A 26,337-nucleotide genomic window follows, 5' to 3' on the forward strand; every position below is an offset into this window, starting at 1 on the left:
TTGTTCATGGGAAACTGTTTAACATTTAATAACAAAGTACACCCTTAGGGCTCATTTAGACGATGCGAGAACTCTCATGCTAGTTTCACCATATTGCGGATTTTGATCGGTTGAATTGCACGTAACCAACAGTCCGCAATGTAACTAAAATCGCATGCGAGTTCGCGCGCCGTCTAAATGAGCCCCTAGACTTAGAGGCATGGGACCTGCCCCATACCACAGAATAAATAATAGTACTAGGTACCTATACTTCATTCAAGAAATTCGAAGGCTATTACAATGTAATGTTTACCCAGGTATTGGCTGTTGTATTTATATATGTTGCTATGTATTTTTCATGTCACTATGTGATATTACTGTAAATGTTTACTTGAAAAAGAGCCCTCGAGGCCTACTTGCAGAATATTTTTTTGAATTTTAAATATTCATATTTCATCGATTCTGAACTCGGAAGTGTTAAAACGATTTCCCCTGTGGCGCCTGATCATCGTGTGCCCATTCACATCAGTCTCGCGTTATAAAGGAATCATCATTGACTCCCGAGTGGCAGTGAATTTATCTTAGGGTCAGGTATTTCAATTTTACTTCATTATCTTGCTATCTAAAAAAGTAACAGGGTTTGATTATTTCAAGTTTTACCTACCGTATATTTCACGCGCTTACCATTTAAACATATTTCCCGAGGAACTACAATTGGATAAATTAAGCGAAGGCGTGTTTCTGCCTCATCTGAGTGTATAAGGATAATATTCTAGATCACTGTACTTTTAAGTGACCGTTGGAGCTGTTGTGGAAGCAGAGGGAGAATGAACCCGATTTCTTCGGTATGTTCGTCCATTTGTCTGTGGTAGCGTTTACGCTTGGAACCCTAGTAGGAACCCTGAAATTGGTGTTGGTTATGCGAACAGGTTCGTCTGGTTTGAGCTGAGGTAAGCTTCTAAATAGGATAGGTACTTTAGCACGATCGTAATATTTCCTTCCTCAATCATGCTCGGAAATGCTCGTATTTAGTTGGTTATAAAGTGCCTGTCTAATTACATTTTTAAGGCATACATGCCAGAAAAAAATAAAAAATGAAGCATACTTTCCAGAAAAACTATTTGAAAATTATTTGAGCATTTTCCAAAAAACCTACCATTGCCGCGAAAAAACACCCTTTTGCTTGTCTGGCTTTTTGTATCGTATGAAGGTATGGAACCCTCCATTATGCGTAACGCGTAACCTACGTAGCCTTTCCCTTTCAGTTTTCGACAAATGACAGAGTTTTCGAAAAGACAGTCTGTTTTTATTAAGTATTTGTTTCTCCGTCGAGGTCTTTTGTGCTTTTAGTGCTTTCTTTTTAGTTTTAGAAGTGATGACTAATCTATTGTCTTTACTGATTTCCTCTTTTACTTCTCCCTATATGAAATCGATATAGAAAGTCAGAGAAAGAAAAATATTAGTAATAATATCACAGAAATATACTCATTGCTATTTGAAAAAAATGTTAACGAGTTATGAAAATCCTGACAAGTTTAGAACACAAGGAATTATGATAGGGAAACAACTTACAGTGGTATCATCCAGTAGTGCCGGATCAAACTTTTTGCATATTTTAAATAAACTGTCACGAATAATTTATAATTATTAAATATTTATCGGCATGTTTTTTTATAATTCGATTTCCGAGGAAATTTTGACCTCTGCGTTATTGACAACGTTGCCCTAAATATGTAAAAATTAGAAAGTCAAACTACTTTCATCAACCCTGTAGGTAATCGGTGAAGTTTAGTACGCGTAAGGCACTGCGATAAATTGAACCCTCCTAAGGTTGTTTCGCCATAAAGTGTAGTGGGTCGGTCGGACCCCCGACTGCTATCTAGATTGGTTTTATCGAATATTGCCTATGGAAATGTGTACCTATTCTATTTATATTTTTGTTATATTTGATGCGCGTGCGGTAGATAATCGGGTTAATGGGATAATATTTTTTTTGCTGACGTATGTTACTATACTACGTAAATGAATTCAGAGAATTACCTATAAATATTGTCTATGATCTCTAGTTATATGTTTACATATTATTATAGGTTTCAGTAACCAACGTAATAAAAAAGATTCAGAAACTTAATGTCAGCTCATCTACAAGGGGCGTCTGAAAAGTTCTAAGCCTAAGATAGAAAAAAACAATTGACAAAAATTTGAATATTTTTATTTTCAATATAATCTCCCTCTAATTCAATGCATTTATTACATTTTTATATAGTGCTTTTAGACCGTTAAAAAATAATTTTCATTTTGGCTGTCAAAATGCTCCTGTACAGCTGCCTTCATTTCTTCATCACTTCCGAATCGCTTTCCCCTTATATCTTTCTTCAAATTACTGAATAGAAAATAATCGCTAGGGGCCAGATCTGGACTGTAGGGTGGGTGGTCAATTTCTTCGAAGCCGGTTTCCTTCAGATCAAGCTTGACAATACGAGCGGTTGAACGGGTGCGTTGTCTTGCAAAAACAAAATGCCTTTGCCTAGTTTGCCCCTACGTTTCTCGACTATGGCTTGTCGCACCGTTTTTAATAGCTCGGCATAATAAACTGCATTTATTGTAGAGCCTTTTGCCAAACAATCTATTAAAAGAATGCCATCGCAGTCCCAAAACACCGTGGCCATGAGCTTAGACGCCGATCTTTGAACTTTAAATTTCTTTGGCGGCCTTTCACCCTTTTCCATTGCATAGATTCAGATTTAGACTCCGGATCATACTGTCTGATCCATGTTTCATCAACAGTAAATATACGAGAACAAACTTCATCTAAACCATCTTCGCACAATTCTAAAAATGCTTGAGAAGACTGAACACGACGTTCTTTATCGAAAGCTGTCAACATTTTCGGCACCCAACGCGCACTAACTTTCGTCATGTGCAAATGTTGATGTAAAATTTCTCCAACCCTTTCTTTACTAATACCTAAGGTTTCAACTATTTGCCAAACCTTAATTCTCCGATCCACTAAAACTATTTTATTGACTTTTTCAATATTTTGTTCAGTCACAGCTGATATTGACCGCCCCGAGCGAGGGTCATCTTCGATCGACTCCCGTCCAAGTTTAAAAAGTCGACTCCACTTTTTAACAGTGGCATAAGAAGGTCCAGATGCATCGTAAATAATAGCCATTTCCTCAAAAATACTTTGCCGTGATTTGTGACTTTTCGTGAGGAACTTAATTACGGCACGGTGCTCAATTTTTGTAAAATACGTTGATAACTCACACATGATAAACTTTATCGTTAAATATCTCGAGACATAATAAAAGAAACATTTGCTTTTTTTTTTACTTTTTAAATTGTCTTTTTAGTGGACAGTGCTATTAACACATATGCAACCTAGAAGTATCTAAGGCTTAACTTTTCAGTCGCCCCTCGTATATAGGTAATGGCCCTTACCGAGGATATTTCTCAATATATATTAACCATTCCGCAATTATATAAAAAAAACAAACAAAATGATTGACGTTGTGCATTGAATCAAAAGACGATTGTCTTCTTAATTTTTTTATGAAAATCCCATTGTCTCTACGGTTTCCTCGAGCTACTGATGCGCACGAAACGGGCTAATACGAAGCGAATAAGGAACACAACGACCAGGGCCGGATTAACCCTAAGTCAAAGTAGGCAACTGCCTAGGGGCCCCCCCTCGGCTAGGGGGCCCCGGCGGCTCAGCGCACACCAAATAAAATTTTGTTCCATAGGGTCGAAATTCATGACAAAATTTTTTATTCTTATAATAATGAGTATGCTTTGTTATTGTTTTTTTTTTCGATGCATTCTTTAAATTAATGAAATACTGTAATAAAATTGAAGCAATACGTTACAGTTTACGGTACTGTTGTAAAGTTGTAATAATATGGGTTTTCAGGAAAAATGGTTCACTTTTTTTCGAACAACTAACAACTTTTGGGTTATTTTGACTCAGAATCACGAGGACTATTGATTAAAACAAAGAAAAATAAAGAAGACGAAAGTGTCCCCAGTTTTTCATAGGAATGCTCGACCAGCCTCGCTTTTTACCTAAATTTACCATTGGTTTGTGTTCCACATCTCCTCTACTTCAGCTTAGCCATTGGTCTCGCTTTTTAATACAATGGACATTGGTTCGTGTCTGTACTCAACTATTTATCCTAAAGCCTGATGAAGCACGGCTTTGACTTCGCATGAAAGCTCGCCTCACTGGGGAACTTCGGACTTTTAGGCCCAGATGAAGATCGGTACCCGGCCTTTTAACACGCTTTCACAATACGCGTTATTGTTAACAAAAAGTTTCGCGCTCGCTGCGCTCGCGATTATTTTTGGTTCTTTAATTGACCCTGAAATAAACTCAATTATAATAATCATGCATGTATTTAGTATATACATTTGTTTGACAATCATAAGAATATTGACATATAAAACCAAAGAGCTAAAAGGAGGCCAGATCACCACATTCGTCCCTCCCCATCCCTGATCACATCTCTTCGATAAGTCGTCGAGGTGGTCTTGTTGCCCGTTGACTACGGCGCTGCGTAGGTGAATTTGCAGGTGTAGGGGTAGGATCTGGGTCAGGGGACAGGCTTTCGTTGTTTCCTGTTTGAGGTGGAGGGCTCATCAGGGTGGAGTTAGGAGTTGCAGATGAGATTCGCGACGGATCAGGACTTGAAGTGGCATTGGGCGTACGAAACATATCTGTTGGGGGGGATGCAAGAGATTTGTATGACGAGGAGGTTTGAGGTGGTTCATGGTGACTTGGGGGGTTATTAGGCGATGGTAATCGAGGTCGAATATGATCAGCGTGTCGCCTGATGACGTTTCCAGTAGGTGTTGAAATTGTATAAGAGTAGCGATGTCTCCGCTCTGCTATAATTCCTGGTTGCCAGGACTTTTCAAGTCGGGTTCTATGGTATACTGGATTGCCGGGTGTATAATTTGGCTTATCCATTGAGGCCTCTATATTGGCCTTCACTTGCTTGTACTGTAATTCTCTCCTTTTGCTAGGTCGAATATTTGACAATAAAGTATTTATTTGACGTCCAAACATCACTTCTGCTGGTGATTTGCCCGTAGTATTGTGGGGCGTAATTCTGTACGTGAAAAGAAACTCTCGTAAACGCTGATGTTGGGGTTCTGTGCCAGACGCAAATCTTGACTTAAAGGTCCTCACAAGGCGTTCCGCGAGGCCATTGGTTCTTGGATGGTAAGGTGATGATCTAATATGCAAAATGCCTTGATTTTTACAGTATTGTTTGAATTCGGATGACGTGAACTGTGGGCCGTTATCAGATACAATTATTTCCGGGAGACCAAAACTGCAGAATAGGTCGTCTAACTCAGCACACAATTTCGACGTGGTAATATTCTTCATAGGTTTGATTTCTATCCATTTCGACAAGGCATCGCTCAAGACTAACTAGTCCCTCAAAAGGGCCTGCAAAGTCGATATGGATCCTTTCCCATACTTTTTCTGGGATAGACCACGAGTAGACTGGAAGTTCAGGGCAATGAGGTCTATTTTGTTGGCACCGACAGCATCTCATGACATATTGGTCTACGTCTTCATCAATGGATGGCCACCAAACATAGAACCGTGCCAGTGCCTTCATTGCTGATATTCCAGGATGCCCCCTATGGAGATATACGAGGATTTAGGTTGTACTTTTTCTGGAATTACCACTCTACCTTGCCACAATATTATTTTATTTTTTATTGAAAGTTCGTTACGCTTTTTGAAGTAATGCTTAACGTCATTGGTAAAGTGTATCTCTCTCCAACCGGTTTTTATACATTTTAAAACCTCTGATAGTATGACGTCTTGCTTGGTTGTCTATTTCAAAAATTCCTCAGAGAGATGTAAATCTGCCATTCTGGTTCCTAGAAGACGTGACTCGATTCGATGTACTGCACACTCTATTTCTGATGGCTGTGTTTCAGCGTTTGGTAATCTGGAAAGGCAGTCGGCTAGTATGTTATTTTCGCCTTTCTGGTAACATATGTCGTAGTTATAGCAGCCGATTATTAGTGCCCATCTAACGAGTCTGTTGTTTGCTACTTTAGGAAGATTACGCTGAGATCCCAGTATATGAATTAATGGCTTGTGATCAGTAAGTAAAGTAAATTTGGTTCCTCTTAATTTAATATTTTCCTTCCTTCCTCTTAATTATTTAATTTAATTTAATCAATGACTGAATACTTAGTTTCCGCTGTTCGAAGTTTCCTTGAGGCAAAAGCTATGGGTTGTTCTGTGTTTCCATTTTTGTGATATAATACCGCTCCGTCGCCTTTCTCTGACGCGTCACATGCAAGAAAGATTGATCTGTCTTCGTCAAACGCGGTAAGTGGTTTTGATAAAGCAATACATTGTTTAGTAGTTTCGAATATTTGATTTTCGTTTTCTGTCCAATGCCACGGTTGACTATTCCCAGTAAGTTCATGGAGATCGGCGCATAGTCCATGTAAATGTGGTATAAAACGTTCATAGAAATTTACAAGGCCCAGAAATGATCTTAATTCTTTAGAGTTAGTAGGTGCCGCAGCTTTCGAAATTGCTTCAAGTTTTTCTTTTGTAGGGCGTATGCCGTTTTTGTCTATCGAGTGGCCAAGATATTCTATTTGATTTTGTAGAAATGAACATTTTTTTAGATTTACTTTTAGGCCTGCTTTCTGTAGTCGCTCGAAGATGACACTAAGGGTGCGTAGGTGTTCCTTCACGTCTTCTCCGGCTATTGCAACGTCGTCAAAATACACTGCTGTGTTAAGAATGTCCCTAAGTAGTTCGTCTAAGTAATGTTGAAATATAGAGGGCGCTGTCGATATTCCAAAAGGCATTCTGTTATACCTAAAATATCCTAGATGTGTCGAGAGTGTTAGGTATTTCTTGGATTCCGGTGCTATTTCAAATTGTACATAGGCGTCCTTGAGGTCTATTTTTGAAAAAAATTTGCCTTGTGTTAATTTCTGTCGTAGTTGATCGAAAAGTGGAACGGGTGGCAAGTGCTTAATTAAGACAGGATCTAACGTACTTCTGAAATCTCCGCATATTCTGATGTCGCCGTTCGGTTTCACCACGTTAACGGTGGGTGTCGCCCACTCTACTGGTGTTACATTTGGGTCCACGGGGTATATAATATTGTCAGCCACAAGGCGCGCAATTTCTTTTTCTATGTTCTTCTTCATTCCAACTTGATAGGTCGTGCTGGTAAATGTACAGGTACTGCTCCTTGTTTTACGTGAATATTTACCAAGTAGTTGTCCACTTTTCCAAGCTTTCCGTCAAAAAGTTGCTTATACCGGTCAATGACTCGTTCTAGTGTCGTCGGAGTTACTTCCTTAATGGAGTACACAGGTTTGGGGAACTCCATTCCAAAGATTTCACTCCAGTGTAACCCAAAAAGCATCGGATCTGCGTGTTTCATGACCACTGGGACGATTTTCTGTTTCCCTTCGACTTCTACCGTGACGTAGGCGAGCCCCTCTGATTTGAGCTTGTGATTATAGTACGCTTTTAACTTAGGGGGTTTCGTTAATGTTGGTGCACCTATTTGCCATCAAAGAGATGTGCTTATGATTGAGTAAGCTGATCCTGGGTCCCTGTCCATAGTACAGCGTCTTCCGTTAATAATAACATCTATTCTCTTACAGTATCTGTTTCGCGTTGGAGTGACGTTACATACTAGATCGTCTTCAGTGTCACTATCTTCCGAAAAATCATCGTTCGTGTTAAAAGATGATCGGGACGATCCTGTGGTGTTTGTTACACGTTGTGTTTTGTACCTGAGTGTTCTAGGTCTGTGTGTAACTAGATAAGCTCGGCCAGTTTTTATACAGCAGCTTTCATAGTGTCCTTCTGTGCTGCATTCTTCGCATATGTGTTTCTTTGCTGGACAATTTGTTAGGTTATGTTTGTCGTGCTTGCCGCAACGTAGGCATTGGCTAGAACGTATTTTTCGGTGGCTTCTGTAGTTCGTTGATTCTTGTTTGTCAGATCTAGGATTAGCTTTCTTCTTGATTCTTTTAACGTTTGTCGATGGTGTGTCGTTTTCGGCTTGTTCTCGTGATTGTGCGATTGAAAACAATGTGGCAAATGTCACCTCTGTTGCCTGGCCGTTAATTAATTCTGTTAAGTTAGGCCACTTTTGTTTTAGATCTGTTTCGAGTTCCGTGTGATTAAGGCCTGTCGCAAAACGATCACGAAGCTGGCGCTCTAATAGTTTGTCATCGTAACCGCAGTCTATGCTCAACGCCTTAAGACGGTTTGTGTAATGTTCCATGGACTCGTCATTTTCTCTAATGCAACTCCAAAATTCTATGAGTGTGCGGTATCGTGTTTTCTTGACTCGGTATAGGTCTAAAAGCTTTGTACGAATGTCGGTGTATGTGCTATTTTCAAAGTTATGGGTAAGTGCTGTCTTCAGTTCCCTAAAAATGTCAGGCGTCATACAATTTAGTAGGAGGTCTTTCATCATACTGTCATTTGTGCTTACTGCATGTATTGTACACTTAGCTTCAAAAAAATCATCTAGTCACTCACCCTGTAAGTGTCGGGGTTGAATTTGTCCATTTTGAAAGCTTTTAGTCTAGCGACTTTGTTAGGGGACTGTTCCTGTGCAGTCGTGTTAGCGCTTGTTAGAATATTGTTATTCTATGTACAAATTGTATTAGGTATGAACTGACCTGTTTCTCTTTGACGTCCAATGTTGATAATATATTACACTATTTAAACACTTAGCATAACATCACGTGAATTTTACAGAATTTGTTATTTATGTGGGTACCTGGGTACGATATGAAACCACGGTTGACAAGAGAAACAGTAAGTTAACCTACTACTAACATTTGTAAACTACTTTGAAGTGATAATATTTCGTATTAAAATTGCTGATTAATAATTATGTATGACGGTGTTTATTGAAAAGATGTTCTAATAGTTTTATTCTGCATAATTCGATAAATGGACGAGGTACATGAGAAACTACTTCTGTGACGTCACTTATCGAATGACAAGTGCCATGCTCAACCAGTTGCTAGGTAGAAATGGGTATAAAAGGAACCGACCGATCCATTATTCATCATTCTGCATTCTGCTTTGCGCTGCAGCACTGAGTTAATCATCGTCAAAGGAATATTGAAAGTTAAGTAAATACTATGTTGGTAATTATTGTAATAATTATGTACTTACTTGATTAAGTAGATGGATTAATTAATTAATAATTAATTAAATCGTCTCTTACTGAATTATAAACTAATAGTGATTGTGTTTATAAGTTGTTTATGATAAGGTTAATAAATTGGATTATTTAATTTAATAAAACAGTTTTATTTTCAATTACATCTGTTTATTATTTTATATATCTTACTTATAACTTAAATAGTATCCAGTTATTGTTTTAGCAGTTTTACATAATTATGAATCAAGGTAAATTAATAACTTCCTGACAAGTTTTACCTCGAAAGGAATATTGACAATAAAATTTTGAGTTTTTAATATTTATTATCTTAAAAATGATTCATTTATCTAACACGCTCGTCACGCTGTTGTCTCCCTGAGTGGAAACCGCTTCCGTTCGTGTTGCGGTAAGAGCCATACTTAATATTTAAATATTTGTTCTTGTTGCGTTTGTTGCACGCTCAGAAACTGAGCGAATTGTTCGGCGTCCATTTCGTCGCCAATTAAATAAACTCAATTATAATAATCATGCATGTATTTAGTATATACATTTGTTTGACAATCATAAGAATATTGACATAGAATTTAAATGTTATAAAACCAAAGAGCTAAAAGGAGGCCAGATCACCACAGACCCTGTATCTACATGTTAGCTTGACTGGTGAATGAATAGAATTTGACCAAGAAAAGTACGCAATGATTTTGATAGCATACGCAGTGCAAGTGTTATTTACAGTTTAACTGTAAGTGTGACAAGTATACGTCATAATTTCATAGAAGTTTCGACGTTTTGCGAGTGCTATCAAAATTGTTGCAGGTTTATCTTGGTCTAACTCTAGTACTTAATTTATGTAATTTTAAGATATGGGAATTCTTTATTAATAGGTTGATTCTAATCATGCCGAGCCGCGTTTGGTCTTATGGTCGCACAATCGCTGTTCAGTCTCGCAAAATATTAACTATTGAGAAAATCAACCTTGCGGCACCAGTTGAGCTTAGCCTTTAGCCTCGCTTAAAATTTGCCATTAGAGGTAGGTAGGAAAGTGACGCTGAAGCTCACATCTTTGGTATTCCACTGGGAATTGGCCTTAAGCCTAAAGGGCTATCCCCACACTTGACGCGACGCGGAATCCGCAAAAACCAATAGAATAAAGCTTTATGTCCACGCAATAAGAGCGAAAAAGACATCGTTCGATTTGGATCGGCTCGGCTGACGCCTGAATATTGATATTATAAACGCAAACTTATTTCCCTATACTGAATATGCTGTGTGCAGAATTGACTGTAGGGGGCCCCGAGCCTCGCACTGCCTAGGGGCCCCGGCATGCTTAATCCGGCCCTGACAACGACAATATTTCATTGCATGTTTGAGAAAATAGTAGGTAAGAAAGGAAGTTTCAATTCTCATTTTAAATTAATAATTAGTAGAAGAGCCGGCCGCAAAATTTCTAACCGACTTGATACCACGATGAAATGCACAATGGTTTCCCAGAAAAGTTATGCTAAGTCCGAATTCGATAGTCTGCCATGGCGGAACTTGCCGAAAGTACGAAAAAGAAGGCCACTTCCGGTGCGAAAAAAGGGGCTGATTTAACCCATCTGATACCGAGATAGTAGTTATGGCAGCAGTTAGAAATTTACATGTAGACACAGAAAAGCGAAGTCTGCCACTATTTTTTTTGCCGGAAGTGCTTGGCAGACGCTCTCAAAGGTGACCATCGGGACCCCTAAATTAACCCATCTGATACCACCATGAAACCAATGCCAGTCGGTAGGTATGAACTCTCATGTCAGGAATATATAAGTCTGCCAAGGCTTTTCCTGCCGAAACACCATGGCAGACGAGATTATGTAAGCAAGGTCGCCATCGGTTACCCTACACTAACCCATCTGATACCACCATGAAACCAATTCCATTCGGTAGGTATGAACCCCCATTTTAGGAATATATAAGTCTGCCAAGGTTTTTCCTGCCGAAACACCTTGGCAGACGAGATTATAAGCAAGATGACCATCGGTTACCGTACACTAACCCATCTGATACCGCCATGAAACCAATTCCAGTCGGTAGGTATGAACCCTCATTTCATGAATATATAAGTCTGCCAAGGCCTTTCCTGCCGAAACTCCTTGACAGACGAGATTATGTAAGCAACATCCGCATCCGTGGGACCGGTATACGTGATTACTGTAGGCTTATTTATTACTTTATGCTTTTACATATTTGTATATTATTATGTTATTAATGAAATATATTTATAATTTATTAAACCTATACCTAATACATTGGGAATTCATTACCTGCTTACGGCAGTAGTAGGGAGTAGTGGGTGAGTTCTGGCTCACTTAGCCAGGCCAACAGTCCCTCCCCTTTTTTCCCTTGTTGAGGCCCTGCAACCTTACCTTGAACCCAACCTAATGTCATTGTAGCTCGAATCTAACCTAATCTATTTTTATTGCTTTTAGAAAATATTCTAATAACAATTATCTACTTTTGCAAAGTTAAATGTTGAATTCTTTATTTCGCAAAATAGAATTTTAATGTGACTATAATGTATGTGCAATCTACTTAGAAACTGGGTTTAGAAATATAAAAACACACATTTTATATAGGATAATAAGTTTATTCAAGTAATATTCTGAACATATGAGATATAGTAACATCATTACTTATTCTGTGTACAGTGGAGAAAACATGCAAGTTGACATTTTTCGTTTTAAAATAAAGATAAACTAAACAGTATTTGCCACAAACCGATGTTAAAAAACTTTGCAGTTGTTGGTTGGCATAATACCATCTCTTACAATTTCTCTTCATTAACATTTTATGATACCTTCCTGTTTTTATTTACTTAATTTAATTTTTTACTTTTTATGTGATCGGTACTTCATTTATTTTAGATTTTGGGCTAATATTAGTTTGTTAACCGACTTCCAAATCTCAAAGAAGGAGGTTATCAATTCGGTTGTATGTTTTTTTTATTTTTTATTTTTTTTATGTTTGTTACTCTATATCTCCGTCATTCCTGGACCGATTTTGAAAACTAGTTTTTTGATTGTATGTATATGCATACAGATTGGTTCCGTTTTTGTCAAAACCCAGTTCTGATGATGGGATCCATGAGGAATCGAGGGAACTCCTCAAATTTTAAACGCATACATATAGTGATTTTTGGGTTTTTATCATCAAATTAAGCATACACATTCAAAAAAGTGACATTTGATGAAGTGCAACTGCTGATGATGATCAGAACGGAACTCTTCAACGACGCATAGTTCACGTTTGGCGATTTGTCGTCTTCGTTATGTTTGTTAAGCAAGTCAAGTTTTTAAGCCACATTTTTGTCAAGCTCGAGTTCTGATGATGGGATCCATGAGGAATCGAGGGAACTCCTCAAATCTTAAAGGCATGCGTATAGACATTTTTGTATTTTCATCAGAAAATCAAGGATTTTCATTAAAAACTGGCGCATTTGATGAAGTGGAACTGCTGATGATGACCAGAACAGAACTCTTCAACCACGCATAGTTCACGTTTGGCGATTTTTCCTCTTCGTTATGTTTGTTAAGCAAGTCTAGTTTTAAAGCCACATTTTTGTCAAGCTCGAGTTCTAATGATGGGATCCATAAGGAATCGAGGGAACTCCTCAAATATTAAAGGCATAAGTATAGATTTTTTTTGTATTTTCATCATAAAATCAAGCATTTACATTAAAAACGGCCGCATTTGATGAAGTGGAACTGCTGATGATGACCAGAACAAAACTCTTCAACGACGCATAGTACACGTTTGGTGATTTCTAATTTCGATTTTGACTTGGACTGCGACCCGGACTCGGACCCAGAACCGGACTCATACCCGGATCCGGTTCGGACCCGGACTCGGAACCGGACTTGGAACCGGACTCGGACTCGGACCCGGACACGGACTCGGACACGGATTCGGACCCGGACTCGGACTCAGACTCGGACCCGGACTCGGACCCGGACTCGGACCCGGACCTTGACCCGGAAAACCACTATAATATATATTATATTATAATTATTATTATTACACGTAAATTTGTTCACGAAGAAACCGTGTACCGACTCTTCATGCCATTATATTTTTAATTTGCTGTTATTCTCTACAAATCGACACTAAAAGTATCAAAATATCAAAATATGGAGTTCCGTTTGAGAAAGAAGCAAAACAATTTTGTCTTTTGCAGTAATTGAATTATTGTGTGATTTTGAAAGCTAGACAATTCAAGATTTATATTTTTACTCACAAAGACAACACAGAAATTCAATCTCAAATGTAAACCTTCGAACAATTTCCATACATTGACGACATCACTCAAAATTCTTCTTCAAGTCAGATGCCCGCTGGGGCTGCACCGGAGCACACGTATAATTCTTCAAATAAAAATGACAGCTTGATTTGACATTAAATCATATACGCACACGAGAAAGTATACCAGTAGATAAATTGTATTTCAAAAAATAGGGTACATAAATATCAGCTCGCGTCTCCTTTAAATTTGATTTGCTGTTATTTACGGGTCATAATGGTTGAAAACCTCAGTAAACTATCTTAAAACAATACGATTACAGTCGAATTTAAGTATTATGTTCCTTCAAATCAAAACTCGCTTAAAATGAAAAAAGTTTAAAGACTCATCCTTTACTGATTGGGATTAATTTTCATTTTGCGTCATTTTAAAAACGTATTTGACTTCTGTACGTCAATTAATTTTGATGACAATTGTAATCTTGTAATATATTATAGAACTTTTATCTTAAAATATTGCCTATTAACAGGAAGCGTTATGTAATTCGTATAAGTAATACCTGAAAGTCTTGTACCTAGATCTGTAATACCATGGATTGCGACGAATAAATGATTATGATTATGCCGTTCGTTCCGTCTATATGTATAATGCGTGTACGTGCTGTTCTCTGAAAATCTTCAAGAAAAAATAACGGCTAGACCAGCACGAAGTACTAGCGAGTTTTTGCGGCTTTGGAGACCGAGATAAAGCTTACAGGCCAATACCGCTGTGGCCTGGTTATTGTTATGTATACCTATGTATCGAATGTTTAAAAAAAAAATTTACTATAAAAAGCAATGTTTTATTTCGATTAGGTCTACATTTTGTGCATATTGTATATCTGAAGTATTTTCGTACTAAACTTGAAACTTTCGTTGAAACTAAATAAAATAATTATTCCTAATATACAGTCACCTGCAATTTATGTTACACAACACACAACGAAGGCCGCAAAAATATCTGACACGATCTTATTTGTAGAACCATAAGAGCATGTCATATATTTTTGCGGCCTTCGAAGAGTAGGTACCGGTCATTATCACCAACTTTGCCCGCATTTAAAAAAAAACAAGAATTTCTCAAAAAAAAACAAATCGTAATTACTTTTTTTGCTCAGCACGTCCATTGTGATTAAACGCATCAGTTTATTTGAAGAAAAAATATTTTTATCGTGTTTTTACCCATTTTTTTGCGTTTTAGAGGGTGGGCAAAGATATCCGGAGTTTTCGCCAACATTGCCCACGTCAATTTGGTATTCAAATACAGCTCGTATGATGATGATGATGTCTAAGGATCACTGGTTTTGGGCAATCCTACCATTCCCTGTTAATAACTTAGCGATAAGTGTAAAAACTTTTAAATAAATTTGCTGGGCAATGTTGCCTACCCGTTTTTGCTCATTTCCATATAAGGCTCGCCTAAGCATTTTACAAAGGCTAGGGTTGTCACTTTTGAGAAAATCTGTTACAATTAGGGCTTGCATTCCGGAATTCCGGAATTTCGAAATTCCGGAATCTCGGACAAATTTTCCGATATTACAATTCCGGAATTGAGACCATTGAATATCGAAAATTCCGGAATTGGATTTAAGTACTTTTATTAGATTTTACTATTTTACTATGCTGGTGTTATTAGCCGTCGCTGACAAAAGTCTGAAGTCTAATAGCAGCATGCTGCATTAACTAACATGCCTCATTAACTTAACCATTGAATTATTTACTTTGGATACTTGCTAAAGCAAAGCCATACATTTACTTGCCCAGCATCTTACCTCGTACATGAAACTTTTGAATTAATTTATAAATATTTGGATATTTTATTCTCAATTCAGAAAGAAGTTTCCTCAATGAAAGATTTCGGATTTTGTAGTGTAGCAGCTAGCAGCACATTAAATTCTGAATTAGGAACTAGTATGGAAAAACCAAATTGGGAAAGCGTAACTTTTTAGCATGTAAAGCACGTTACTGTCTTACTGTTTTACATTAGGTCTATGAGCCATTAAAGTTATTATTTTACACTTCATTAGAAAAAGCAATCAAGAAATTTACTTGACGCTTCTTTTTCTCACCAGCCTGTAATGAAACGCTAATGAAATCATTTAGCCCATTTGGTTACATGTCAATAAGGCTTACGTTTTGGACACTAGTCGGCAATGCATAAAGGTAATAGGTACAGCTGAACTTTAATACATAAAAACAACCTTAACTAAGGAACAAATAATCGTTATAGGTACATGAACACAATAAATGCCCTTACCGAGATCGGAACCTCATCAGGACCTTCATCTTCGTAAACAGAGAGCCACTAGGTAGGCTACGAAGCCATTATATTTAGACATTATATAAAATTAGGCATCAAATGGTATGCCAGCAATCCAGCATTCGTAGTTTCCCCAAATAAATACGCCGTATCATTGAAGTGAATAAAAGTGACCATAGTAATAAGGTGCTAATGTAATGTCCTATAATATTTATTTGTTTATTTATTATTAATATTTTTCGATTAATAATACTTCAAATTCAATTCCACTAAAACTAAACTTAACTAAAATTTTACTTTTTTTGTTGTTTTTTATTAAAAAATGTAATAAAAATATGACTAACCCGGAATTCCGGAATTGGGACCCAATATCGAAAATCAGTTCCGGAATTGGAAACCGTCCGATATTGCAAGCCCTAGTTACAATAGTTTATTGTGTTTACTGTGTTTTTCATTAGTTAACGGGATAAAACATTTAAGTAAAGTATAATAAGACAAATTAAATACAGTATATATTTATAAACTTACTTTAGTGTACAAACATAACCTTATTTTACATGCGAAGTTGGGTAAATTAGATGAAAGTGACAACCCTAATCCGTTTTTGGTGGTGGGCAATGTTGGTATGGATGCCAAATCACCGGATTACTTTGCCCACCGCTAAAACTCGCTAAAAATTACAAATTAAAGATATCTTATTGATACTGTTTTAACACCCCCTGGCACTGATTAAAATAACCGACTTGGTTTCACATTACATCTCAAAACTTTTTGAAGTGAAAATTTCTTTAGCGGCGTGTAATAGTGCCCTTGCGGCCTATTTGCTGAATAAATGTTGAAGTTTGAAGTTTGCATGCCAAGTTTCGTGCTTTCTGCCGGATGGGACAGGATTTAGGATGGGTCAGACCAGGACCGCATTTTTGCAGGTTCATCTTTTATTAGCCAGACTCTACCTCCATACTAAATCGAGCTAAGGAGTCGCACTATAAAGAAATATTGAACATTTTCTTTCAAGTTGATATACAGGGTGTCCATGCATTAGGGTATTTATATTCAATATTCAATAATTTCATAAAATCAATACAATTTTACACGTCAATGGTATTTAGAACCAGTATACAAAGTATCATACCAAATTACGATTTTTTTACTTTGGAGCAACCTGTATGTGTTAGTAGCTCCTGAGGTAATAAATAGTATGACTAGATTTTGCCCTGTGCGCGGGGCCCGAGGGCCCCGCGGTCTTCTTGTAGTTTGTTGTTGGTGCTGTTGTTTTTGTTGTAGTAGTAGTAGTTTGTTTTCCAAAGGGAAAAAGAAATAAAGTTGTACTTTTGCTAGGACGAAAAGATCCGCGTGAAAGCACTACATTCCCGCAGCTCGGCCTGGCCTCGCGTGCTTGGGAACTCGTAAGGGACGCTCCGGGCCTTCGGCCCTACGCGGAGCTCGGCCTTCGTCCTTCGCTGGGTTTCGAAGCTCAGCGTCGGGCCTTCGGCCCGCCGCTTCGCTTATTAAAACAGTTGGGAGGGTTGGTTTTGCTTCGGGGCTTAAGCGGGAAGTTGGAGCTTAAACACGACCCAATAGGAAAAGTGTCTTAGACAAGCGAAACGGCGGGCCTAAGGCCGAAGGCCGTAGGCCAACTTCCCCCTCTCGTGTGACGCTTCGGGCCTTCGGCCCTACGCAGAGCTCGGCCTTCGGCCTTCGCGAGCCTCGACGCTTCGCCGTCGGGCCTTCGGCCCGCCGGCTTCGCTTATCAAGACAGTTGACTTTGTAGAACGCTTGGGGGAACTGCGTTCACGCAGCTCGGCCTTCGGCCTCGCGTTTTGGGAGTCGGGGTGGAGGCTCCGGGCCTTCGGCTTTCCGCCGGGGTCGGCCTTCGGCCTCCCGGCCTGAAGCTCGCCCTTCGGGCTCGCTTAACACACTTTTTGTATAGGATTTTGCTTTGTTCGTCATTCCCGCAGCTCGGCCTTCGGCCTCGCCCAAAATTACTAAGGGTGGGGCACGCTTGGATATTCGGGGTGAAGCTCCGGGCCTGACGGCCCTACGCGGGGTCGGCCTTCGGCCTCCCGGCCTGAAGCTCGCCCTTCGGGCTCGCTTAACCTACTTGGAAATTTGAATTTTGCCCTAGTCGCCCGCCATTTTGGATTTTTCCAAAAAAAATTTTTACATGGTAATGCTGGGCCCCCTAGCTCGCCGCATGCCAAATCTCAGCGCACTCGGACCAACTTGAAAAATTAAAAAAAAAGTCGGCCATTTTGAAATTTTTTAAATGCAGTTTGCTTTGTTTCGGGGCCCTCTATGACATTTGGTCGAGCACCCCCCACCTACCTCGCACCGTTTAAAAGTTGCCATACAAAATTAAAATGACCATTATTTCCGCCATCTTGGATTTTTTCCAAAAATTTTTTTTTTCATAGGAATCTAGAGGCTTCTATCTCTCTCTCTCTATGACATTTGGTCGAGCACCCCCCACCTATCTCGCACCGTTTAAAAGTTGCCATACAAAATAAAAGGGGCAATTTTTTCCGCCATCTTGGATTTTTTCGAATTTTTTTTTCCCATACGAATCTAGAGGACCCCGAGATTCCGTGACCAAAATTTCAGCGCGCTAGGACAAACTTGAAAAAATTAAAAAAAAAAGTCAGCCATTTTGAAAAAAAATGGTGGCGTCAAAAACTGCCAGGGTCCCTCTATGACATTTGATCGAGCACCCCCCACCTACCTCCCACCGTTTGGCCGGGCCGTCGAACATTTTTCTGACCGGAAGCGGTAGGCCAAAAGTCGGAATTTTCTGAAGTCACGAGACCGCCCTCTATACGACTAGGGCTTGCAATATCGGACGGTTTCCAATTCCGGAACTGATTTTCGATATTGGGTCCCAATTCCGGAATTCCGGAACTGGTTCCGGAATTAGGGTTAGTCATATTTTTATTACATTTTTTAATAAAAAACAACAAAAAAAGTAAAATTTTAGCTAAGTTTAGTTTTAGTGGAATTGAATTTGAAGTATTATTAATCGAAAGATATTAATAATAAATAAACAAATAAATATTATAGGACATTACATTAGCACCTTATTACTATGGTCACTTTTATTCACTTCAATGATACGGCGTATTTATTTGGGGAAACTACGAATGCTGGATTGCTGGCATACCATTTGATGCCTAATTTTATATAATGTCTAAATATAATGGCTTCGTAGCCTACCTAGTGGCTCTCTGTTTACGAAGATGAAGGTCCTGATGAGGTTCCGATCTCGGTAAGGGCATTTATTGTGTTCATGTACCTATAACGATTATTTGTTCCTTAGTTAAGGTTGTTTTTATGTATTAAAGTTCAGCTGTACCTATTACCTTTATGCATTGCCGACTAGTGTCCAAAATGTAAGCCTTATTGACATGTAACCAAATGGGCTAAATGATTTCATTAGCGTTTCATTACAGGCTGGTGAGAAAAAGAAGCGTCAAGTAAATTTCTTGATTGCTTTTTCTAATGAAGTGTAAAATAATAACTTTAATGGCTCATAGACCTAATGTAAAACAGTAAGACAGTAACGTGCTTTACATGCTAAAAAGTTACGCTTTCCCAATTTGGTTTTTCCATACTAGTTCCTAATTCAGAATTTAATGTGCTGCTAGCTGCTACACTACAAAATCCAAAATCTTTCATTGACGAAACTTCTTTCTGAATTGAGAATAAAATATCCAAATATTTATAAATTAATTCAAAAGTTTCATGTACGAGGTAAGATGCTGGGCAAGTAAATGTATGGCTTTGCTTTAGCAAGTATCCAAAGTAAATAATTCAATGGTTAAGTTAATGAGGCATGTTAGTTAATGCAGCATGCTGCTATTAGACTTCAGACTTTTGTCAGCGACGGCTAATAACACCAGCATAGTAAAATAGTAAAATCTAATAAAAGTACTTAAATCCAATTCCGGAATTTTCGATATTCAATGGTCTCAATTCCGGAATTGTAATATCGGAAAATTTGTCCGAGATTCCGGAATTTCGAAATTCCGGAATTCCGGAATGCAAGCCCTATATACGACCGTACCAAAGTCTAACACCCCACGAACCTCCTTCTGGGAGAACAATCATGTCAATTAATCAGTCGTGTTGCAGCTTTAAATAAGATTAGTTATTAACTATTAAATTATTAAATTAAATTAAATTAATTAAAACTTTCTTCGACCGTTTTGATTATCTTTTTTATTTATGACATTAATAAGATTCTGACTTTTGACAAATGTCATCATTGCCGCACATTTTCAAACAAATTGCCAATGATTAATACAGTATGTTTCTTTTTGTTGTCGATTATTGGAATTAACTTTTGTTTGATAATTTAATGTTTTATCTTTTGTTCTAATTAAAAAGAAATTACCGTTAGAGCATTTCTGAGAAGTAACCCTATGTGGGATTTCAGGGTTTGTCCAATGGCTAAGGTCACCCTGTATTTAAAAACGTAAACGTTAAAGTTTTTGGGATATATGTATAGTAGACTATTTATACTCCACATTGATACCATAAGAAGTTAATAAAACTGCCTGAAAGTTAGAGAGGACTATGGAGGAGATTACTGTTTACTAGCTTTTGACTTAACTCCTGGCCCCTGTTTCACCAACGTGGCAGGTGCGACGAATTGTAAAATCACTGTTGCTGACGTCACAGGCATCCATGAACTACGGTTACCGCTTACCATCGGGCGGGCCGTATTCCTGTTTGCCACCATCATTGTATTATTAAAAAAAAACTTTATGATATCGGAAAAAAAACAGATATTTCTCTTGCTAAGTTTATGACAATTGTCACAGAAACACTGCAATTGTCACGAAATTCCGACATATAACTCATTACCTGTCAAGAATTACCTACAATTCTTCTAGATCTTTGACAATTGTCAGAAACTTCACAGGAGAAATATCTGTTTTTTCCGATATAATAAAGTTTTTTTTAAATAATACAATGATGGTGGCAAACAGGAATACGGCCCGCCCGATGGTAAGTGGTAATCGTAGCCCATGGATGCCTGTGACGTCAGCGATAATGATTTTACAATTCGTCGCACCTGTCACCGATGTGAAATTGGGGCCTGGCCTCTATTTCACTACGGTGGCAGGTGCGACACTTGTCGACATCACAGTTGGTACTGACGTTACAGGCCTCCATAGGCTACGGTAACCGCTTACCATCAGACGGGCGGTGTGCTTGTTTGCCACCAACATGTTAATAAAATAAAAACTCCATTATATCGCCAAATACTAAGTACTTATTTTGCGAAGCTAATGACAATTGTCACAAGAAACACGACAATTGTCGGTAATTCTTGACAGCAAATGAGTTCTGTATAACACTATATGAGTAAAATGAATATAGGCGTGGAATCGAATGTATTTGCAGCCAACAAAATGACAATGTTTGTTCAGCTACCTGTTCACCTGTTTAAATTGCTTATTATCAATTTAGATCCGGATTTTAAACCTGGCTGACATCGGATAGCCATTTATATTGATGTCAATGGTGTTGGTGAATATTTTAATTCATTCGGGCGAAAACCGGAAGGTTGGTTGGGTATCATAAAATGTTCATGGAGAGAAATTGTAAAGGCCCCAGTACACAATGGGCCATTGCCGGCCACTCCAAGGGACGCAGCCATGCGGTAGAATGAGATAGCAATATCATTTGCTCCCTCTAACGCATAAATGCGTCCCGTGGAATGGCCGGCGATGGCCCATTGTGTACTGGGGCCTTAAGATATGGTATTGTAATCAACAACTGCAAAGTTTTTTTTACATCGGTTTGTGGCAAATACTGTTTAGTTTATCTTTATTTTAAAACGAAAAATGTCAACTTGCATGTTTTCTCCACTGTACACAGAATAAGTAATGATGTTACTATATCTCATATGTTCAGAATATTACTTGAATAAACTTATTATCCTATATAAAATGTGTGTTTTTATATTTCTAAACCCAGTTTTTAAGTAGATTGCACATACATTATAGTCACATTAAAATTCCATTTTGCGAAATAAAGAATTCAACATTTAACTTTGCAAAAGTAGATAATTGTTATTAGAATATTTTCTAAAAGCAATAAAAATAGATTAGGTTAGATTCGAGCTACAATGACATTAGGTTGGGTTCAAGGTAAGGTTGCAGGGCCTCAACAAGGGAAAAAAAGGGGGAGGGACTGTTGGCCTGGCTAAGTGAGCCAGAACTCACCCACTACTCCCTACTACTGTCGTAAGCAGGTAATGAATTCCCAATGTATTAGGTATAGGTTTAATAAATTATAAATATATTTCATTAATAACATAATAATATACAAATATGTAAAAGCATAAAGTAATAAATAAGCCTACAGTAATCACGTATACCGGTCCCACGGATGCGGATGTTGCTTACATAATCTCGTCTGTCAAGGAGTTTCGGCAGGAAAGGCCTTGGCAGACTTAAAAATTTCCGAAATGAGGGTTCATACCTACCGACTGGAATTGGTTTCATGGAGGTATCAGATGGGTTAATGTAGGGTAACTGATGTACACCTTGCTAACATAATCTCGTCTGCCAAGGTGTTTCGGCAGGAAAAGCCTTGGCAGACTTATATATTCATGAAATGAGGGTTCATACCTACCGACTGGAATTGGTTTCATGGCGGTATCAGATGGGTTAGTGTACGGTAACCGATGGTCATCTTGCTTATAATCTCGTCTGCCAAGGTGTTTCGGCAGGAAAAACCTTGGCAGACTTATATATTCCTAAAATGGGGGTTCATACCTACCGAATGGAATTGGTTTCATGGTGGTATCAGATGGGTTAGTGTAGGGTAACCGATGGCGACCTTGCTTACATAATCTCGTCTGCCATGGTGTTTCGGCAGGAAAAGCCTTGGCAGACTTATATATTCCTGACATGAGAGTTCATACCTACCGACTGGCATTGGTTTCATTGTGGTATCAGATGGGTTAATTTAGGGGTCCCGATGGTCACCTTTGAGAGCGTCTGCCAAGCACTTCCGGCAAAAAAAATAGTGGCAGACTTCGCTTTTCTGTGTCTACATGTAAATTTCTAACTGCTGCCATAACTACTATCTCGGTATCAGATGGGTTAAATCAGCCCCTTTTTTCGCACCGGAAGTGGCCTTCTTTTTCGTACTTTCGGCAAGTTCCGCCGTGGCAGACTATCGAATTCGGACTTAGCATAACTTTTCTGGGAAACCATTGTGCATTTCATCGTGGTATCAAGTCGGTTAGAAATTTTGCGGCCGGCTCTTCTACCAAATGTATAATCTAATGAGAATAAATGCCTTAAACCATAAAACGATCCATTTTATCCCAAGAAATTTATCGGTTCTGAGCGAAGCGAAGCGAGGTCGTATCTTAATAGAAGATTTTACTTTATGCACAAGACTCACTAGAACATAAAAAACCATTCTATGAATAAGGCGTGAGAAGTGAAATTATATTTTAAGCTGGCATCCATAATTTTATTTCAATTTATCAAAAAAAAATACGATTTGTATTCGTCGCAAAACCACTTTTTTGCTTATTTTTAATATACGAAATAAAATCTAGGCGGAATACTTACATTATTTTGGTCTACCAAGCCATTTTGGTGACGCCTTTAGAAGCTTCAAGAATACAAATTAGAAGGCGAATTTCGGTGTCTAAACTAAATATACATATAACAGACTCTACAGGAATAAAATTAAGGTCTAAAATATTCTGTATTTAGGGACACACATTTGGAAGGAAGTCATCATCGTTAAAACGTAATCGAGCACAGGACCTCATTATGCAAAACTCGACATCTCCATTAAAAATACAAACCGTCATTTTAGTTCGAGGAAGCTAACTCTTGATTAGCAAACTAGTTTAACAAGTCATCGAATGACAATATCGTTGCGAGTACAACCGGGTTGCAAGGGTTAATAACGAAACCGTTAGCACATTTTTATACAATTATTGTTTTTCAAAATAAAATATTTGTAATTCCTTTGTACTGTCTGGTATGTACTAGATTGGTTGAATAAACTTTGATACAACTTTTGAAAAGTTCCATTAAAATTATAGGGAATCTGTTTCTTGTATAATGGATCAAAATAAATGGAAAAATATAAAATATTTCATTGAAAACATCATAACTATTGTCCTGTATCATGCTATAACTGGTTACTGGATGCGATGCGGTAAATGGCCAAAAATTTGCCGAAAAAAATGACAACGATGTGTTTATTGCCATTAATAAATGCAAAGAAAACTTTGCCGTAATTTCGGATCAATTGGAAAACAATTAGAAAAACAGTTTACCAACCTGAAGAAAAACTTGTTTGTACGCTGAACTAAAAATGTTTTTAAAATTAAAAAGTTAAATTATAAGACTGTCGCTGATGCCTGTATATACCAAAAAAGCTGGGAAAAAATTTCATCATATATGCGGAGATGAGACTAAAAATAAAATTATCTTATTTAGTTCAGCAACGGTACGTATCTTAGAAATGCAGACCTGGAAAGCAATCTCGTACATTTCAACGTCGGCTCAACTGAAAACAGTACAAACAATGTCCCATTTATTTTTACAATACAAACATACAAGCTCTCCTCTCTCCGAAGAAAGGTTTAAAATAATACCAATGAGAGACAGCGAACCGTACACAGATGACAGGAAAGCTAGCTACGCTAGCGGAAGTGCGAACACCCTATCCCCCAAATCTTTTATTGAGAGAACCGCTTGGAGGGCCTAATTTCGGAATGAATATTAAGAATAATAAAGTTGCCTGAAGGGAGGAGTCGATTTATGAACGGATGGATGAGAATTTCGAAAATAGGCACCTGCGGAGTAAGTCCATAGATTTGCAGGGGGGAACAGATTGAAACGAATGATAAAAAGCGCCATAATGGGACTAATTTTAAATAGGATGTACTATTGAATTTTAGTTTTCAATTAATTACAGGGATGACGGATTTATCTAAAATTAAAGAGCCTAAAAGGATGAGGGATGATTTAGAGTGAATAGAGCAATTTGGCAGTACCGCGTTTAATTTTGTTATAATTTCGATTCGATTAAAGTTAATCTGGTATGAAAATGTCACATTCTAGAAGTTTAATGAAAGAATGATTTTAGAAAATTGATTAATGATGTAGGTATTGAACATCTTGTCGGACGTTTAGGGCATCGCCGCCAAGGGATCCCTCATCCAAATACCAGAGATTGAATATTGAATTTAGTTTGGCAGTGATTGGATGAATGACTAAACTGAAAAGGGCGGGCCCAGGAGGGTCTCCTTATTGACAGCCCATGTTCGTTGAAGAGTTGTCTCCAAAGAATTATTTAGATGGTGCTCCGTAGCCATAAGTAATATAAAGGGCTGGCAGTTCTGTTTTTACTTCTGCTAACAGAGTAGCTTAGTAGCTGGCCTAGCGGGCCCGCTACCTTTGATGTGCGGACGAAAAACCGACACCGCGGCCATCCCATAGCCATTCGCCGCGCCATAAGCCATCCGACACCACTACCCTCTCTAGACGTTGGCCCATCATAGTGGGCCAATAACATGGGCCATCGTGTACAGCAGTGGTCGGCAACCAGCGGCCCGCCAACCTCTCGCTTGCGGCCCGCGAGCGTCCCTGGCTATTTTGTATGTAATACTGACGAACGACAATGTCTGCTAAAGTCACAAATATTACCAAAGTGCGGCCCGCGTCATTTTCGTTAACTACTATGTGGCCCTCGGCTGCTAAAATGTTGCCGACCGCTGGTGTAGAGGAACCATTAGTATATTTAACTTCAAGGTAAAATAACAAACGGCGCGACAACTCCCCACCGCACACACTTAATGTTGCTGCACTCTTCGCATGCCGTTCAATGTAATTCGATTTCACATTTCAGTTCAAATAGTCTTTAGAACCGTGGCGACCAGCGAGCGAGCAGGTTGTGTCAAATTATGCAAACTACACGCAAAAGGTACCTATTCAGTTTTTATTTTAAGTAAAAAAAATATCTTAACCTATACTGTTCAATTATTATGAGATAAAAATGCTATTCTAAGATTACATCGTTATTTTATTTCTGACTTGTCGTAATAAAATTCTGTTATATATTTTTAGCATATGAAGATGGGGAGTTGTTTATCACATATTGCCCAGAGCAATGGGAAAAGCACAGAAAATTATTCTGGCCGCCATCCATGATGCAAGCTGAAAAACTAAGGAACATAGAAAATTCACAGCCATGTCCAATTGGGAAAATTTTTGACTGCGAAGTTAAACGACACAAACTAACTTTAGTTCAAGCAAGAGCAGTCAAGGCTATGTCTGATTTATCAGAAACGGAGGAAGAGGAGGAAAGATCAAAGATTCGAAAATATTATTTAATGAGAGCTTCAATTTCATTAAGTTAGCAAAAGAATGTATTGAGGTTAGTTGTACCTACCACGTCTCCGGCGCGGCTAGACGAGAGGTATTTAATGAAATTTCATACAATGTTACAGGCCTAAATCGGGAAGTGGCTCTTTTTTAATTTCCATTTCACATATATTGTACACAGCATCATGGCATTTGGCCATTAAAAAAACTGCATTTAGCAATATTT

The 26,337-nt window shown here is 38.2% G+C and overlaps 1 long non-coding RNA gene across 1 annotated transcript in view; it reads right to left on the reverse strand.

The window, feature by feature from the left end:
- Positions 1-274: 274 nt before the first annotated feature.
- LOC134804947 (uncharacterized) overlaps positions 275-26,337 on the reverse strand; it is a 229,868-nt gene continuing 203,805 nt past the window's right edge. Inside the window, exon 2 of the long non-coding RNA XR_010146207.1 lies at positions 275-356. This is a non-coding gene — a long non-coding RNA (uncharacterized LOC134804947). The remainder of the gene's footprint in view (positions 357-26,337) is intronic.

The sequence above is a fragment of the Cydia splendana genome, chromosome Z (assembly GCF_910591565.1).
Source record: "Cydia splendana chromosome Z, ilCydSple1.2, whole genome shotgun sequence".
NCBI lineage: Eukaryota > Metazoa > Arthropoda > Insecta > Lepidoptera > Tortricidae > Cydia > Cydia splendana.